Below are 12,943 nucleotides of genomic sequence, written 5' to 3'. Positions count from 1 at the left end.
ATATATCTCCAAGTTCAGGCTGCTGTTCACAGCTGTTATCTGGGATCCATATGGAATTGGAGGAATAAATGTAACTTTGCAGAACTGCACAACCAACAATTGCACTGCACTCTTGAAAAAGAGATTACGAAACAGGAGTTCAGCTTGCACCTTGTTGAGCGCATGGTGGTCTGTTGTCTTCCCTGAGGGTTGGACGTCTCAGCTGCGGTTTCTCCCGGTGGGGAATTGGTCTCAGGAATGTTTTCGTCATAGACCACTACAGACAAGAAGAAAGGAATACCTTCTACAACATTTGAAAGTTATTTTGGGGACGTTTACACCCTGTCAGGGGAGGACTTTTGGTTTGTGAATTCTCTATAGTGCTTACTTAACAGCTGTGAACAGCAGCCTGAACTTGGAGATATATATATATATATATATAAAGTGTTTGGCTTATTTTGTTACATTTGTGTGACTGCATAATTATTGTATGGGTCTGTAGACCTTATTACTGTAGGTTTGTTTTTTTGTGTGCTATTAGGAGCGGAGCAGGTGGTGATGCCTAACCCCCACCTTAAATCAGCTGGTATCTTCAGCAGTGGAGCAGGTGGCAGTGCCAACCCCCCTTTAAACCAGTGGAGATAAGGAGCAGAGCAGTTGGCAATGCCCGCTCCCCTGCCTTAACCCAGCTGGTATTAGGAGCAGAGCAGTTAGCATTGCCCGCCCACCCTTCAGCCAGCTGCGATCAGGAGCAGAGCAAGTGGTAATGCCTGCCCCCTGCCTTAACCCAGTTCTTATTAGAGCAGAGCAGATGGCAATGCCCACCCCCACATTAAACCAGCTGGTATAAGGAGCGGAGCAGGTCGCAATGTCCACACCCCACCTTAACTCAGCTGGTATTATGAGCAGAGTAGCCTTCCCCCTGCTGTAACTCAGTTGGTATTAAGAGCAGAGCAGGTGGCAATGCTCACACCCATCTTAACCCAGCTGGTGTTAGGAGCTGAGTAGGTGGCAATGCCCACCCCCTGCCTTAACCCAGCTGGTATTAGGAGCAGAGCAGTTTGCATTGCCCACCCACCCTTCAGTCAGCTGCAATCAGGAGTGGAGCAGGTGGCAATGCCCACACCCATCTTAACCCAGCTGGTGTTAGGAGCTGAGTAGGTGGCAATGCCCACCCCCTGCTCTGCTCCTAATACCAGCTGGGTTAAGGCAGCTGGTATTAGGAGCAGAGCAGGTGGCATTGCCCATCCACCCTTCAGTCAGCTGGGATCAGGAGCAGAGCAGGTGGCAATGCCTGCCCCCTGCCTTAACTCAGCTCTTCTTAGAGCGGAGCAGATGGCAATGCCCACCCCCACCTTAACCCAGCTAGTATAAGGAGTGGAGCAGGTGGCAATGCCTGCCCCTGCCTTAACCCAGTCCGCCTTCTTCAACCTACCGGAATTAGCCATTGAGCAGGCAGCAATGCCCACACTGTCTTCACCCTGCCGGAGTCTGCTCCCCATCAACCTTCCAGAATCAGGGATGACTTCCTGCTTGGGATCATGGAGATCTGAAGTGTCTCAGGGAGCTAAGCCATCCAGGTTGCTGTTTTTGGGCTAGTGGGGTGCTTTGATCACCCACAGCCCCCCAATTACAGGTAGAAATTGGGCAAGGATGCTCGATAGCCCTAAGAGGGTGTGATCTCAGCAGAGGGGGGTTCTGAATCAAGGATTCTCCATCTGCTTTGAAGATCCCCTCCCAGAGGGGCGGCTAATATCTCTGCAGAAACCTTTGGAGTCATTTAATTGGCATTGGATCTTCATACCCAAGCTTCAGAAACAGATTTTAACCCCAAGGGAGCCAAAAGAGGCTGTGAGTACAACCCTATGAGAGTGAGAGAGAGAGTAAAGAGCACTATCTCCCCTAACGGACTTAATTTCTGTTCAAGGACTGAAACGTTTTAAAGTAAAGAGACAAATTCCTAAAGCAAAAGGCATTAAAAAGTGGCCGAGAGTGAAGCAAGTGATTTTAATGACTTAATGAGCTTAAAAAGAGCAAAAAGAACTTTTGTTTTGAATACCTGTGGTTTGGGAGATAACGACGCGAGGGGGGAGTCTGGGAAGAGGCTGGAGGCTGGAACATCGTGAGAAGTGAACTGCCTGTAATTGCCTGTAATACAAGTGAGTGGTGCCTAGAAGGGCAGGAAGACAGCAGGAACAGAGGAAGAAAAACAAAGCAGAACAAGAGACCAGAAGAGGAAGTGGAAGTTAGCCATTTTGAGTGTGGGAAGGGCAGAAGGCTTCAGAAGGCTTCAGTAAAGAGAAAGTGTACCTGATATTTTAAAGAAGAAGCGGAGTACGCCATTTTGGACAAGGGAAAAATTGAGGGCAACCATAGAGAGTACCATTGAGAAAAAAGGCCCAACATTTTGAAGGTTTGCAAAAGATTAAATGATTTTTCCTCTTTCCCATTTATATTATTGGACTTAACTAATTAAGTAAAATAAAATAGAAAAGACGGAGCTGAGAAAGAGAGCCGATTCGTGGGGTCCCAAGGCAAGTCCAATGGCGGGGAAAAAGGACAAAGAGTGGCAGGCAGCGATTGAAAGTTTAGACAAAAAAATAACAGACGGCAATAAGGAAACAAATGAGACTATACAAAAAACACAAGAAATGGACCAGGAATTACAGAAGCAAGTGAAAGACTCGCAATTGAATTTAGTTAAAGAGATCAAAGAGGCAATAAAATCAGAGGTTGCAGAATTGGCAAAGAGTATTGATGAAATAAGAACAGAGCTCCAAACTACGAAACAAAAAGTTCAAGAGGTGGAGGAGAAAACGGAGAGTATAAGAGCAGAGGCAGCGGGAGTGAGTGATAGAGTTGTTGTAATGGAATGCAGAGCTATGGAAAAACAGCTTCGTTTTCGAGGTATTCCAGAGGTAATGGCGGGATCTGCATTGAAACAAGTCACTGAAATAATTGCGGAATTTTTAAGTAAAGAGCAGGAAGAAGTGGCTGCCAACCTAGACATTGCCTACCGAGTTAATTCCATGTATGCAGAGCAAAAAAACTTGCCAAGAGATGTTATTGTCCAGTTAACCACCAAGAGAATGAGGAAGGAGATTATCAGAAAGCATTATGAATCCCCATTGGTACTTGAAGGGAAGCATGTTCGAATTATGAAGGAGTTACCGAGATCGGTTTTGCAAGATCGAAAAAAATACAGAGACCTGACTCAAAAATTAAAAACAATGAACATAAGATACAGATGGGAAATTCCAGAAGGGTTGAGCTTTGAGTTTCAATCAGTGAGGCGAGTCATCAAATCAAGACATGCAATGGATGTGTTTTTGACAGAATTTGAAAAGGACTTACCAAAATCAACTAGACTGTAATTATGGAATACAAATTAATATCATGGAATGTAAATGGACTTAATTCACCTTCAAAGAGAAAAGCAATATTTCATTGGTTGGCCAAACAAAACTGTAATGTGATTTGTCTACAAGAAACCCATATAAGAGAACAGGATGTAAAATATTTACAAAATAAAAAATTAGGGAAGCAATTTGTGGCAACAACTAAGCAAAAGAAAAGAGGGATTGTGTTATATATTAAAGAAGAATTGCAACCGAAATTGATTTTTAATGACAAGGAGGGGAGATATTTGGCTGTGGAATTTGATTGTAATGCCAAAAAAGCCCTGATTGTGGGAATATATTCACCAAACGGGGCGAAAGAACAATTTTTTGATGAAATTAAGGATCGACTTGGACAGATGACATATGATCAAGTGATTGTGACGGGGGACTTTAATGGAGTGGTAGATCCACAAGTTGATAAAACAACGAATTTGATAAGAAACAAAGGAGGTAAGCTCCCAAGATCCTTTTTTGAATTTCAAAGACAAGAAGGTTTATAGGATGTATGGAGGAAACAGAATCCGGGTGCTAAGCAATATACTTTTTTTTCAGCAAGACATCAATCTTTTTCAAGAATTGACATGATTTGGGTATCAAAAGAGCTTGCTTTATGTACAAAAGAAACGGATATTTTGTCAAAAATTAGTTCAGACCATAATCCTGTGTTCTGGAAATTTGGAACGAAAGGGGGGAAAAGGAGATGGAGAATAAATGAGGTTTTGTTAAGTAGTCATGTTAATGTGGATGTTCTTAAGAAAGAGACTAAAAGCTTTATACATTACAATGTGGATCAAGGAGTGGTAATTTATAAAGTATGGGATGCGTATAAAGCTGTGATTCGGGGAGTTCTTATGGACTTAAATGCCAAAGATAAGAAAAACAAAGAGTCGAGGTTGAATATAATAGTGCTATCTAAAGATATGCAATGGTATAAAATATATTACTATGACCCACTCTTAGAATGTAGTATATAGCTATTAATATAGGGGACATAGTATATTGTAGGTTATTGGATATTATGGATAGATAGTACTAAAGGATATGGAATGTTAGATAATGGTATTTATCATTAGATAGGTATTATTATATTATATATATTTTAGCTTGGTTAAGGTTTTATTTAAGAGGTAATAAAGGGAATGAAAAACTGTTGGAAGTCAACAGGAAAGGGTGGGGGGTATTACAATATGATGGAAAGTTAACTGTGTATGTTTTTTTATTTGTATAATGACCCATCCAATAATTTTTTTTTAAAAAAAAACCTTCCAGAATCAGGAGCAGAGAAGATGGCAATGCCTGCACCCCCTTCACCCAATTGGGATCAGGAGCAGAGTAGATAGTAAAGCCCACAACCCACCTTCACCTGTCAGGATCAGGCACCGAGCAGGAGGTAATGCCTGTTCCTCCCTTCACCCAGCGGGGAGTCGGTGGCAATGCCCACCCCTTCACCCAGCTGGGATCAGGCACAGAACAGGAGGCAATGCCCCCCCTTACCCAGCATGTATCAGGCATGAAGCAGTTAGCAAAGCCCACCACCTCTTCACATGGCCAAGATCAGGCAGATCAGGCGTGGAGCAGATGACAATGCCCACCCCCCTCCTTCACCACCTGGGATCGGTGAGGGAGGAGGAGCAAATGCCTGCCTGTCTGCCCTCCCCTTTCTAGAGCCTGTTGTATTTTTTCCCACAACGGGCTTTGTTGCTAGTGCTACAATAAAGTTGGTTAGTCCTTACTGGTCTCTTTACTATTTTGCAAGCTAAATGCTCTATTTTATGGTTAGTTCCTATGGGTTACATAGGTAGGCCTGACTTGAATCCAAACTTTCTTTTTTAGAGCTGATGCCTTTGTTCTTCTTTCCTCTTAGCCCATGGGATACTAAATTATCCTTAGACAGAGGACTAGAGACATTAGACTATCAGTCAACTTTTGGTTGGGCTTATAGAGTAAGCTCAATGATGTTGTTTGTCATTGCACCACCACTTAATTGAAAATAGAGCAGCAATTACTATTGAAACCGCATGTTGAATAAGAAGTATTGCAGCCTAAAAGCCTAGAAATTCTATTGTATTTTCATTAACTGACCGTCCCCAAATGTTGGACAGCTTTTCTTTTAGTTTGATGAAATACTTTCCCCTCTTCTGTTTTGGTGGATTATTCTGCTCAGATAGATTATGTGCATGTAGATCTTGATTAATTGAAACCTTATGTCATATTTTGTTTGTGTACACCAGGGTATAAAGTGAGTTGTCTGAAATACGCTTACTCAATTATATGGTAAGATAGGCTTTTGAGAACCACAGCTCTCTTCATTAGAATTTAGCTTGAGATTGATGTGGATCATTGAGGCAAAAAATGTGTATATGGCCCTTTCCACATTTTCTTAAAGGGACAGCCCACTTTTAGGTATGTCTGCCTGCAGTCCATGCCAAGTGTATGTTATATGCAACCTATGGGTCCTCTGACACTATGGAGATTTCTGAGTACCTTTCAATGCCTGTTATTTGGAAGTTCAGTGTGTTATCTCTCCTTTGAAGTTAAACACTTTCACTTCTGCAGCCAATGGCCTTGAGGCCAGATGCAGCTAGTTTGAATTGTATCTTCCCTGAGAACAGGGATGATTTCATACCCGATTTGCTATTGTTGCTTATCGTAGTCTAAACTCTGATACTTTTTGTCTCTGGCGTTTGCGCCAGAATTTCAATGGGCTACTAACCTGGTGTGGGATTAACCTATAACTAACCATGCTTTCCCTCAACACGTCAATTCTGCCAATTTTACTGTCTGAGCACCTTGAACCTGATAGATCTCTAATAAAAATTACTTCAACCAAAGCACCTGTGTGATTGATGTGGAGAACTTGGGGATTTACTTGCCAAGGACTGACACCCACTCACCAAATGCTGGTGATGTGGAGAACTTGGAGATTTACTTGCCAAGGACTGACACCCACTCACCAAATGCTGGCGGATTTTCTCCTTGACTCCAGATTTTCAAAATGGTTGCAGGCTGTTTGGCTTCCAATTTTTTGGTGCCTTTTCTTGGAGTGCACTTTTCCAGGCTTTTCGGCTGCAATACTTCTTATTCGACATGCGGTTTCAATACTAATTGCTGCTCTATTTTCAAATTAACAAGTCCTCAGGATGTTCTCCAAAAACAACAACTAAGTCCTTTTGTTCTATATTTTCCAGAATCTCTCTAAATTTTGTGGTAGAGTATGAGTTTTCCTGAATCACGGCTCAAAATAAGCCATGACTCAAACCTCAAAGTGAACTATAGGGCCATACAGGCCTTCTAGTCCAACTCCCTAAAGCTTCCCTGACAAATATTCATCCAGCCTCTTCTTGAAAACGGCCAGTGAAGGGGAGCTCACCACCTACTTAGGCAGCTGATTCCACCTTTGAACTAATGTGACCATGAAAAAGTTTTTCCTAATATCCAGCCAGTACCTTTCTGCATGTAATTTAAGCCCATTGCTTCAAGTCCTATCATCTGCTGCCAACTGGAACTGCTCCTTGCCCTCCTCCAAATGACAGCCTTTCAAATATTTAAAGAGAGCAATCATGCCCCCCCCTCAATCTCCTCTTCTCCAAACTAAACATTCCCAAGGCCCTCAGCCTTTCCTCATAGGGCTCAGTCTCCAGACCCCTGATCATTCTCGTCACTCTCTTCTTCACCCTCTCAATTTTGTCCACATCCTTTTTGTATTGAGGCCTCCAGAACTACACACAGTACTCCAGGTGCAGCCTGACCAAGGCAGTATAGAAAGGGACTATGACCTCCCGTGATTTTGATGCAATGGCCTTTTTCATCCAACTCAAGACTGAATTTTCCTTTTTTGCCATCACATCATACTGACTGCTCATATTTAGTTTACAACCCACTCTTACTCCTAGATCTCTTTCGCATACACTACTACTCAGAAGTGTATCCCTCATCTGTATTTGTGCTTCACATTTTTGTGGCCCAGATGTAATACTGTGCACTTGTCTTTGTTGAATTGCATCCTATTCACAACCGCCCACTTCTCCAGAGTATTAAGGACTTCTTGAATCTTAACTCTATCTTCTTGGGTGTTTGCCACTCTCCCCAATTTGGTATCATCAGCAAATTTAATGAGTAGGCCATTTACCCCTTTATCCAGATCATGGATAAAAATATTGAAAGGTACCGGGCCCAAAACCGAGCCCTGTGGCACCCCACTGGACACCTCCCTCCAATCTGATGAAACACCATTGACCACCACCCTTTCAGTGCAGTCCTCTAACCAGTTCCCTATCCACCGAACTGTCCTATAGTCCAGTCTGCAGTTTTCCAGTTTACCCATTAGAATGTCATGGGGAACCTTATCAAAAGCTTTACTGAAATCCAGATAAATCACGTCAACAGAGTTCCCACAAGCCAGTAAGCTCGTCACTTGATCAAAGAAGGAAACCAGGTTGGTCTGGCAAGATCTGTTGGGGACAAAACCATGTTGACTTCCCCGGATCACTAAGTGGTCCTTCAGATGCTTACAAATCGATCCCTTTAAAATCTGCTCTAATATCTTCCCAGCAACAGAAGTCAGACTGACCAGCCTGTAGTTTCCTGGGTCATCCTTCTTCCCTTTCTTAAAGATTGGGATAAAATCCACTCTTCTCCAATCTTGTGGCACATCCCCAGTCCTCCAGGAGGCCTTGAAGATGATGGACAGAAGTTCTGCAAGTTCTCTAGAAAGTTCTTTGCACACTGTTGGGTGCACACCATCCGGCCCAGGGGATTTGTATTCATCCAGTGCAGCCAGATACCTCTGCACAACCTCTCTGTCAATGTCAACTATCCCCCCAGGTGTCCTGTCATTTCTTCTACCATTTCTAGATGGGCTCAAGTTCTTCAGGGAGAAAACAGAGGTAAAAAAGTCATTAAGCCTGTCTGTTTTTTCTCTGTCCTGCATCAGAGTTTCTCCTTCCACTCCCAACAGCAGTCCAATTGCCTCTTTTACCTTGCGTTTGCTTCTCACATATCTGTAGAAGTTTTTCTTATTGTAGTGAGCCCCCCTGGCCAGACCCAGCTCATACTGAGCTTTGGTTTCTCTGATGGCTGATCTGCAGTACCTAGTAACCCTCATATATTCCTCTCTAGAGGTCCGTTCTTCTCTCCATTTCCTGAACATTTCCTTTTTCTCCCTTAGCTTATTCTGGAGCTCTCTGTTCATCCACATCAGTCTCTTGGAGCCCTTACCATGTTTCTGTCTTTCTGGAATAGTGAGGGCTTGAACTTCCAAAAGCTCATGTTTGAGAAGAGCCTACCCTTCACTTGCTCCTTTCCCTTCCAGCACACTCCCCCACGGAATGTCTCTCATCAAGCCTCTGAGTTCATTGAAGTCGGCCCTATGAAAATCTAACCTATGAGTCTGGCTACGAACTTCCTTGGTCCCCCACAGCAACTGGAATTCAAGGAGGACATGGTCACTTCCCCCTAAGGTCCCCACCACCTTCACCCCATCTACCAATTCTTCCCTGTTGGTTAATATTAAGTCTAGTATGGCTGAGCCCCTTGTAGCTTCCTCCACGATTTGAAAAGGGAAGTTATTGGCCAGGCAGGTCAGGAAGTTGCATGAGTCTTGTCTTTTTGCTGAACTTGTCTCCCTACCCAGATTGGGGAAGTTGAAGAAACCCATAATTATAAGGTTATGATGTCTGGACATTCTACCAATCTGTTCAAGGAGGGCAGCATCCATTTCCTCTCCCTAGTTGGGTTGTATGTAGTAGACTCCATCAACAATACCCTTTGTCCTTCCCCCCCTTATTTCTACCCATATACTTTCTACTGGGTGGTCAACCACATTCTCCAGAACTTGCTGACAATCAAGCCCTCTCCTCACATACAATGCCACTCCACCTCCTCTTCTACCCTTCCAGTTTTTCTTGAACAACTTGTACCCATCCACTACCACATTCCAGTCATGGGAATCATCCCACCAAGTCTCAGTAATTCCTACTATATAGTAGCCCTCTGTTTGCAAGAGAAGCTCAAGAGCATCCTTCTTATTACCTATACTTTGGGCATTGGTATATAGGCACTTGTAGCCTTGTACCTTTGTTTGATCTCTCCTACTCAGGTGGGCCCCCGCTATTACCACTTCTTCATTGAAATCCCCTTGTTGATCGTCCCCTTCCCCTTGCAGCATCAGTTTAAAGCTCTCCTGATGAAGCTCTCTAGGTTCTTTCCAAACATTTTCTTCCCTGACCTTGAAAGGTGAAGCCCATCATGTGCTAGAAGGCCTTCTCTAAGGAAACTTATCCCATGGTCCCAGAACCCAAAGGTCCTGCCAGCACCACCACCTCAGCCAACGATTCGCCTTGAATATGGTCTGTTCCCTTTGCATTCCTCTTCCTTTGACAGGAAGGATAGAAGAGAATATGACCTGTGCCCCCACTGTCTTCAACTGCCTTCCAAGAGCTTCATAGTCCTCTTTAATTTTTGCAATGTTATTCGCGGCTGTGTCATTAGTTCCCATGTGAACCAGCACAAATGGGTACTAATCAGTCAGTCTGATCAGTTTTGGCAGTTGGTCTGTAATATCCTGAATTCTGGCTCCCGGCAAGCAACACATCTCTCCGAATAGGGGATCTGGCCTGGACATATGACGTTCCATACCCCTGAGCAGAGAGTCCCCGATGACCACTATCTTCCATTTTCTTCCACTTCCGTGTGGCCCCATACCCTTTTCACTCCCTCCTCCAGGTTTTTGTGGTTCTCCTTCCACTCTCGTCTTCATCACCATCTCAAGCACCTCAAAATGATTCTTGAGCTCCAGTGGACCAGAGTGTCACCTTCGTCCATGTCTTCTGGTTTGTACTGCAGAACTGTGAGGAGGCTCAGAAGGGAGATCGACTCTTCTTTCTTCTCTTGGACTTATTTCTTCATGCTTGTGCAGAGCCCCCAGGCTCTTCTTAATAAAATCCCCCCCTTCCTTGATTTCCGGAAGGGTGGTGATCCTCTCCTCTAGGCTCTGAATCTTCTCCTCCAAAAGCCTGACAAGCTTACACTTCTGGCAAGTGAATGTCACATTCCATGCAGGTGACTGGAAAGGGGCCTTCTGTCGCTATGGTCATCTTCCAAGTATATTCCAAGAGTACTCTTCTAGCTGCAGGTCCCTTTTCCCCTTTGCAGGTCCCCAGGACTCATGAAAGATCATACTCTACCACTAATTTTGTTAGTCTTATAGGTGCTACTGGACTCTTGTTCTTTTCTATAGCTTCCTTTTTGAAGTGGAACCTCCAAAACTGCACACAATATTCCAGATGAGGTCTCACCAATGGGGTATATAGTGGGACAATGTCATCCTGTGATTTGGATGTTATGCTTTTTTTGATACACCTCAAGTTTATGTTTTCTTTTTTTGCTGCTGAATCACTGACTGCTCATATTTAGCTTCCCATCCGCCTGTATCTCAAAATCTTGTTCATGCATACACTATTACCAAGAAGTGTATTCCTCATCCAGTATGCATGCTTTGCATTTTTGTTACCCAGGCAGAAGTCAAACTTGACTTGCACAGGAGATGGGTTGATTGCCAAATCTTATTGGTTAGGAATTGTTTTGAAAAGGTGTTAAGTATGTGAGGATTGTTTTCTGATTCTCACAATCATTAACCTTCCTGACACTGATTTCATGATCCAGGAAGGAAGCTTCAAGGCAGGATTGTATATTTTCTCATGGGGCATTGTATTGTCTTTCCTTTGAAATGACATTTTTTCTGATTTGAATGTGATTTTTTAAAAAACCTAACAAACTCAGTTGTCTGATTTAATATGCAATATCCCTTTTAAAAACTAGTCTTTAGATTTACAATGGGGAGGGAGGTCCCTAGTGCTATTTATCCCTTTATCTTATGACATCAAATCATCCTAGACCTCTGGTGAAGTTTTTGGGGTAACAGTTCTGTTAGTAGAGAGCATATATTGTTAACATGCAGCAAGCTAGAGGTGTATTTATAGGTCAATAACACATTGTGTAATATAAATTAAAAAATAAAAGCATGATGATGTTTCATATGCTATAGGGCAACAAGGATATCCTCTAAACTGATATGCAGACAAATGCCTCCATAACCTCTATTATATAATAGAGGTTACATTGGTGTTTTAATTTTTACTGTTTTCTCCCCAGACAATATGTTTATGTGCACATTATGAAAGGTTAAATATAACACTTTGGGAGCAAAGTTGTCAGAGACTTTTGCTACAGCAGGGAGTTTCTAGTAAAATTTGCTTTTCAAATTCTTGGAACATTTTTAGCTGAATGTATTGGGCAGGTAGTCAGTCTATCAGTGCAGGCATTTTAGACTTTCAGTATTGAAATCCTGGATTCTATGAAAAAGGAGTTTTTATTCAAAGTGCCCTTTCTGGTCTGGTAGACACTTCTGCTCACAGAATAGAGGTAAGGCAATTTCAACCAATCCCTGCTCTCTCCCTCTTATTTTTAACTTCAATGATATTCCTGATGGTTCTTGGACCCACAGCGGAATAAATTGGGAGGGGTACAGGAGATTACAGCAGGAGGAGAGAGGTGGGAAAGTATCCATTTATGCAGCACAGCTCCAGTTGTGTTGTGTGGAATGCAAGCCAAACAAGAACAAATAAGCAGCAATCTGTACAGTGTTATCAAAAACAGAGTTATACACTTCTATATCAATTGACTTAGAAATATATAATTCTATTTAGGATTGTACCATAAGCATTAGTGAAGCTGCAAATTTCACCATGAAAACATTCAACTGTCAAATGTAAAGTCGAAGGCTTTCACGGCTGGAGAGCGATGGTTGTTGTGGGTTTTCCAGGCTGTATTACCGTGGTCTTGGCATTGTAGTTCCTGACGTTTCGCCAGCAGCTGTGGCTGGCATCTTCAGAGGTGTAGCACCAAAAGACCTACACCTCTGAAGATGCCAGCCACAGCTGCAGGCGAAACGTCAGGAACTACAATGCCAAGACCACGGCAATACAGCCCGGAAAACCCACAACAACCATTGTCAAATGTAACTTATTTGAAAGTGTCAGTCAGATGTAATTCAATCACCTGATCTGCTGAGCAGCTAGAAATGCCTATCAAACTGGTTTGCATTGGGTTTTCACAAAACTTCACACAGAAAGATACTGATGACGATCAATTGGTGGCCATTAGTGACACTAAGGTCTACTTGGACGGATGCTGAAGGTAGGATTTTATTGAAACACACCAAGCAAAACCAACATATTCTGGATGCTCAAGGTGATGATGCTGTCTTTCACAGGCCAAGAGCCCTCTGGCTTATGTCTCTGGCTTTGCCCAGTCTATTAATATCTACAGGAAGAGAACAAACTCAGTCTACATATAATTCGACCTGACAATTGATATCCATTTCGGAGCTAGAGGAGAGAGTGCAGCCTTGTGGAACCGCACAACCACCAGTATATAGCGCTCGTGACAAAGAAGATACGAAACAGGAGTTCAGCTTGCGCCCTGTTGAGCACACGGTGGCTTTCCGCCCTCCCTGCAGGTTGGCGTCCTTCTTGCGGAATCTCCCGACTGGGGGCTGGTCATTG

Source organism: Eublepharis macularius, chromosome 3 (assembly GCF_028583425.1).
Source record: "Eublepharis macularius isolate TG4126 chromosome 3, MPM_Emac_v1.0, whole genome shotgun sequence".
In the NCBI taxonomy this organism is placed as follows: domain Eukaryota; kingdom Metazoa; phylum Chordata; class Lepidosauria; order Squamata; family Eublepharidae; genus Eublepharis; species Eublepharis macularius.
The sequence above is the reverse complement of the archived record's forward strand: the minus strand, read 5'-3'. Positions refer to the sequence as shown.